The following is a 7,678-nucleotide window of genomic DNA, read 5'->3' on the forward strand; positions in this document are numbered from 1 at the left end:
AGTTGTTTCAATAATAAGACCACGTACGCAACTAATGTGTTTTTGTTCTACTGTTATACTATACAACTGTACGTCAAGTATAATAACAAACATTTTAAATAGTATCTAAGAATCCGAGGAAATCCCATGTAAAAATAATAATATACGCATATTTTACGTAACAATTTAACATGTACCACATACGGGTCATGAACTATAAACAAAAAAAGTATTGATTTCAAGTCCATGAACCACATATGGGTCATGCTATTTTTAAATATAACTGGTTTTTATTTATCATTGTTTATAGATGTAGCTTACTCTGGCACTCCAAATATAATCAAAAATAATTTTATCGAAGTGGACTAGCGCGTACTGTTTATCAATTTTCCATAGGGACTAATCAAGAAATAAACCATGAACCACATATGGGTCATCGGACAGTGAACGTGTTATCACAGTACCACACTATCTAGTTAAATGACTAGATAACCACAGTACCGTCCCGTCGCTGTGTTGCCAGATTAAAATGTGAGAAAGTTCGTATAATTATCGTATAATGTTCGTATTTGTCTGTATTATAAAAAATGTTCGTACCTACATAGAAAATGTTTCATTATAATTAACGCAATATAATAGTTTATATTATATAAATATTACCTACAAGTTCACCAACGAACATTTTTGTATTTATTTTATTATCATATAACTGAGTAAGTAGTGGGCAATGGGCATAGATATAATATGTCTATGATAATGGGTATTAAATATATTTTTCCTTATCAATAATACTGTGGCGCGTGGAAGGATCCCTTGGCAATGCAAGCATGTATCCCAACATTATAATTTGGCATTGCTGTAACCATCGACTAGAATTAGCAGTATCTGATACATTAAAAGAAGTTCAAGGAAAAAATCATTTCCAGTCGTTCATAGAAAAAATATATGCATTGTATCATCAATCACCCAAAAACATGCATGAACTTAGTAAGAGTGATACATCATTAGAAATGAAACTCTTACATATTGGTAAAATCTTCACTATTAGATGGGTTGCTTCTAGTGAAAAAACATTAAAAGCAGTTTGGAATAATTATGTGCCACTAGTTGATCATTTTTCCAAAGCGACTAATGATTTAGAGAGAGACTCAAAAGCAAGATCTAAATATGTGGGGCTAAAACGTATTCTAACATCAGTAGAATTTGTTACGAATCTAGGTAAATTAAGTATATATTGTTTTTACGTTAAATTTTTAGTCAACTTTCTTTTTATTTCAGGAATTATGTATGATGGGCTATCTGAATAACTATCTAAATTTAACAAATAGTTGCGATTTTTGATGATTTGTTGTTGATGAAAAGAACTGATTTTAGATATTATTGACCCATTTATTTTACTGTTTTTATACTCAGCCATTCTGGTAAGACTATTTAAATGAGTTTTAGTAGATTCATGACATTTTAATTTAGATGAAATCTACAGAAAAAAATGAATAAATACCAATCATATGTAAATATGTAATTGTCTTCAATTATTAAAAATTGTTATTAAAATATTATAAATGTAAATTAGAAGTTTAATTGTGAAAATAACTTGCCTTTTTCCAATTAGAAAATCCAGTAATAGTAAAAATGTTTTTGAATTTCCATAGTCATTTGAAAAGATGCGGCAAGCAAAGCAAAATACTGCATTAATTTTAATGCTATACTCAAGCCAATAAAAATGTGTATAGTAAACTGATGTGAATGAACGATTTTGTGTGTCAAATTTGGTTTTTGGATAAACCTAAGTTTAATTTAATAATCAAAGAATAGTATTCATCAATAACAAAATATTTTTATATTTACTTACCTTTAACATAGGCCTTATAGGACCCGAGTCCATATCTCCAAGATCTGTATCTAAACTATTTGCAAATGTTGAGCTAGATACAAGTGAAAAGGGTTTTTCAATGGGTCTGTCCTGAACCTGAATGGTTTCTGTTTGAGTGCTACATGGATCTGGATCATCTACTAGTTGATCATTTTTTTTCTTGAGTATCCGCATTGTTTGTAAGCGGAAAATCATCTTTTTTAGTAACTTCACGAAATTTAAAAATATCAAATACTTTAATTATCCAGTTACGATTATTTAGCCGACGCGCACAGACATTTAGTTCATTTAGTTCGCTCGCTTATCTTATTTTAATTCGCTATAATTCTGTGTAGACGTGCGTGAATAGTGCAATTAATGTTTGCTTATCTTCTTTTATAATATTTAATTCAATTATCTACCTACGGTAAAATGTTGTGCAATACATGTAACATCGATATTTATGAGGATGATGAATTGAAATGTTTTACATGCAATGGTTATTTTCATTTTGGATGTGTGCAGTTACGAGAAGCTACATTTCAAAAAATGTCGAAAAATGGAATTGTGTAAGGTGCAAGTTCATTAACGACTCTAATACGAAATCGCCTACTATGAATTTTGAAAAAGGGATTGATGCAAAAATAGTAAACAACGAATCATTCGTAAATTTGACGGACTCCGTTAATTTTATGAGTGAAAAGTTTGATACGTTTGGGAATCAACTAAAAGAACTTCTTCAGTCTATGAAAGACTTGAGGGAGGAAAACAGAATTCTAAAAGAACAAAATTATAACTTGGGAAATGATCTTAGTATACTTCAGAAAAAAATGAATATCCTTGAACAAAAATCGCTTGACAATTTCGTTGAAATTGTGAACGTACCGGAAGTAACTAATGAAGTTTGTAAAAATACAGTTGAAAAAATTGCAAAATCGTTAAAGGTGGAAATTGATGTCATCAATGCGTATCGTGTTCAATCAAAATTCAACACCAAATCTAAGAAAATTGTAGCTGAACTATCTTCGAAACGAGACAAGAAAGAGCTGATAGAAAACTCCATGACTAAATAAACAGGCATGTCAGCTCGATAACACTGCGCATGAAATGTTCCCCAGACTTGGAATAAACGCTAAAATGCATGGAAGAATGAAATCCCGGTGTATTTTGAATTGTACAAAACTTATACATTAACTATACATTTTTAAAATATTAATTTTTGTATTTCATAATTGGCTACTCTAATAAATCTATGTAAATATGGGTATATATCTGGGTAATGGTTTATTTTTATAACTTTAATGATATTAAATTTGTTTATACTTTGTTTTGTACTTAATATTATCCTGTACATTTTATGTTGTCTTTTGTACGATGAACAATAAAAACTTGAATTTTTATGATATATAGTTTGTTTTATTTTTGTCTTTTGAAACCAAATCTTATTTAAAATGCCAAACTGTATGGTACCAAGTTGTCCAAATAACTCATGCAGAAGACCTAGTAAGGACATAAGTTATTACAGGTTACCCAAATCTCCTAAAGTAAGGAAAAAGTGGTTAGATGCTTGTGGCAAGGAAGATGGTCAAATAAAAGATGGTAGGTATAATATTAAATTATTTATTTGTAAGATAATACACAACACCAATACAGCAATGTGGTAATAATATAAGTTTTGAAACAATAATACAATATAACATCAAAGAAAAGAAATATTTTACAATTTGTTATGTCTTCGCTTATTTTGTATTATAATAAAGTATAAATATTATAGCGCGAATATGTTCAAAACACTTCACTCCTAATAAGTTACAAACAAAGTTGGGTTGTTTTAAGTATTCACCCAGTAATAAACGAAAACTTAAGCCGAGTGCTGTACCAACTAAATATTTAACTCCACGCAAGGCAAGTATTTTAAAGGGGTTTAATATTATTTATTGTCATATTTATTTTATAACTATATAATATACAATATTATAGAAAACTGTACATAGTCAGGATGATGAAAGTGTTGCGGTAAATGAACCTGAAGATATGTCAGAGATAGGATTGTCTACTATTAGTGACCATGAACCTGAAGATACGTTAGAGCCGTTAGAGGTAGAAATTTATACCATTATATGCATTAACATGCAAATATATTCATGTATACATATTTATCTTTAATTTAGGTACATGTTGATATAGAGACGAGAAAGAACAAAATTAGCAGATCTCTCATGGACAATTTTAAGTCAAATGAATCCATAAATATAATTGGTAATAGGAAAAGGTAACATCAAGATGAATTTAATGTAGATTTATGTTTGTGTTCCAAATTCTAATATGACATTGTGTCTTTTACTGTATTGTATACTTGTCTATATTTAATGGAATTCTTATTTATAATTCAAAACATTTATTTTAGTATTGAACAAGAACTTGAGGAAACTAAAAAATGCTTAGCTGCAGTAAAGGAGGAAAATGAAATATTAAAAATGAGTTTCAAAGATAAAGTTGTAAATTTATTTTCTCATATTTTTACACTTACGCAAATAAATTATTTCCTAAATCCAATGAATAAAATAAAAAAATGGGGAATAGATGACATTACAGGAGCAATTTCTCTTAGAAGTATATCACTAAAGGCTTATAGATACTTAAGAGAATCTTTGAAGTATCCATTACCAGGTTTGTGAAATATTTCTTATACAACTGCCACTATTGTCACAATTTAAAACTATTTTAGCTCTATCTACTTTGCGAACTTGGGCCCAAAAATTTCCAATTCAACCAGGAGTTTTAACAGGTGTGTTAGGTATCATGAAATCTAAAGGTAAGTAAACTAATCTAATACCTATTAGTTATTAACTTATTAATAATAAAAAGTTAAGTACCTACGTCACAACTACTCGATCGTACAATAAAATATTAATTAAATTACAGGTATTTCTATGGATGAAGTTTATATATCTCATGATATCTGTTATGATAAAATATCTCAGCAAGTTATTGGACCACACAAAACGGTCCAAGTAGTAATGGCCAGAGGTATTTTTAAATCATGGAAACAAGTTGTTTTTTACAAATATGATACACCGATGACAAGTGACATATTATTAGAGATTATCACTAACTTATATAAGATTGGATATACAGTTGTATCCGTGACAAGTGATATGGGTCCAACAAACATGGGTTTGTGGAAGTCAATGAATGTTTCTCATACAAATAGTTCATTTAATCATCCTCTAATGCCTGACAGGAGAATTCATGTTTTTGCCGACGCCCCGCATTTGTTAAAACTTATTAGAAACAACTTTCTTGACCATGGTTTCCTTCTGAAAAATAACAACGGTATGAATTATTTAAAAATATTAAAACATTTAATTTAAGTTAAAATTTCTTTTTTACAAAGGTGAAAAGTATATAGGGAAATTTTTATTAGAAGAACTATTAAAAATCCAAGATAAAGGTCAAAATGATTTGAAATTTACCTTTAAAGTTAGTGATTTTCATATAAATGTTAGTGGTACACAGCGACAAAAAGTTAAGACTGCAGCCCAACTTTTCTCCAGGACAGTATCAAAAGCTATGGAATATTATGGATTCAATAACAAATTCCAACTATCAAACTGGAAAGAAGTATTATACAGTAAACAAATTAATTTAAAACCATTTTAATTACCTTTTAATTTTTAAAGGCTGCAGAAACTATTCTTCTAATCAATGATTGGTTTGACTTGCTCAACAGTCAAAATATGGTTGGAGATAACTCTATGGCCTATGGTATGAATATTGTAGAACAAAACGATTTATTGGATAGAATGGATAAATTTATTCTATCAATGCGGGTACATGGAAAAAAAAGCTTAATGCAGTTTCAAAAAGGTATTTTAATGACAAACTTGTCCTTAAGAAGATTATTAAATGACCTGCAACAAAATTACAAAGGACAGTATATAATTACACGCCGTGTAAACCAGGATGTACTAGAGAATTTTTTTAGTTTTATAAGAGGAATGGGTGGGTCGAATGACCATCCAAATCCTTTAGACTTTAAGTATCGGTAAGTAGTACATTAATCTGTTTGTTAATAAAAATACCTTCTTCTCTTTTTCTTATGCTTATAGCTTATATTGATTCACCGCTGTTCTATATTAGATTTTGAACTTCTATTCTATGTAGAAATTACTAATAATAGACTAATAGACTTGTAAGTATTGATCTGCTATTGTGTGCTATTCATATCTGTAAAATAAAATTATTACCTAATTAATTCTGATTTGATATTATGTACCTATGTTACAAAATTAAAAATAATAATGTTGTATTCATTTTTTGCATACTAAGATTAAGATGGTATATACTGGGCAAACACTCATCATCGGTATTCACAACTAACCGCAACACAGAAGAAAGTGCTAATGAAAATAGTTTGTTGAGTTTAAGTGATATTGTTGAAGTAGATGAGTGTATACTGACGGCTGCTGTTATTGAAGATTCCAGAGTATTTGGCAAAGAAGATTATAATAACAATTTAACAATTGATGATCAGAGCACTAAATTATTAAATTCATTTGAGTTAGAGGTAAGAGTGTTAAAAAGCCATTGATTACCTACTTACTAAATAATATCATATTTTATATATTTGATTTTTAGTTAAGTGCCGTGGAATTATTTAACCATAATTTCAATGATTCAACTGAAGAAAATTTGAAGTACATAGCGGGATCAGTTGCAAGAAAGTACAAATCAAAGTATCCATATTTGGAAGATGAGACCGAATGTCCTGTAGAAAAAAAAGATGATTGGATATCATACATTTCAAAAGGTAGTTAAATGTTGAATTACAAATATCAGCCAATTCAGGAAAATTCATAATTTAAGTATATTCAATGGTTATAGGATATCTTACACGCCCATCACAAGATTTGATCAATGTGGCCAAGATACTTGAAAGTGTATTTGATGAAGGTTTTGGTACACAGACTGGAATAGTAAAAAAATTGTTTAACATGGTAAACAATAAAATTCCAAAAGACTGCATTCCTCCTGAAGTGATTGAATGCCTTATTCGTCTGCGAGAATTGAATAAAAAAGAACAAAAAAAAACAGTATTTTACAATAACAAAAAAATTAAAAAGTTTACAGAATGAACAATGAAATTAATAAAACTATTTACTATTGAGGATTGGAATATCATTTTTATATACCTATAACAGTTTATTCTATAACTAATTATCATACTAAATAATAAATACTAACTGACTATAAAAAATTAAAATATAAAATATAATAAATTACCTAATAAGTGTTATAATAGTATATTATAATTTTGAAATTTTGAATAGGTAATAATTGATAATATCAATGTGTATTACTTTCCACTCCATGTATCTGATATCGTTTATGCCATGACTGGGGAACATGCGCAATGATAGCGAAAATGAAATTTTAGCTGACATGCCTGTTTATTTAGTCATGGAAAACTCTAGGAAAATCAAACCAACGGGTAATAGTGTCGATGTTACCTGGAAGAATGAAGCTATTTATATCAACGATAATTTAACGCCATTCAACAGAAATCTATTTTTTATAACTAAATCATTTGCCCGTGATTTTGGTTACAAATTTGTCTGGTTCAAAGACAAGAAATTGTTCCTAAAAAAAAAACGAACTATCAAAAGGTATAGTAATTGATAGTGTGTTATCTCTAAATAAGTTAAAATAATTTTTTAATTTTTAGTTTCTGTATATATTTTGTAACGTATTTATTATTTTATTTTCCCTTATGAAAAACGTCTGAGAGATTATTTAAATTACAGAACAAACTATTATGATCTTTTTCTGAATTTGTACATATAA

The sequence above is a fragment of the Acyrthosiphon pisum genome, chromosome X, assembly GCF_005508785.2.
Source record: "Acyrthosiphon pisum isolate AL4f chromosome X, pea_aphid_22Mar2018_4r6ur, whole genome shotgun sequence".
Classification (NCBI taxonomy): Eukaryota; Metazoa; Arthropoda; class Insecta; order Hemiptera; family Aphididae; genus Acyrthosiphon; species Acyrthosiphon pisum.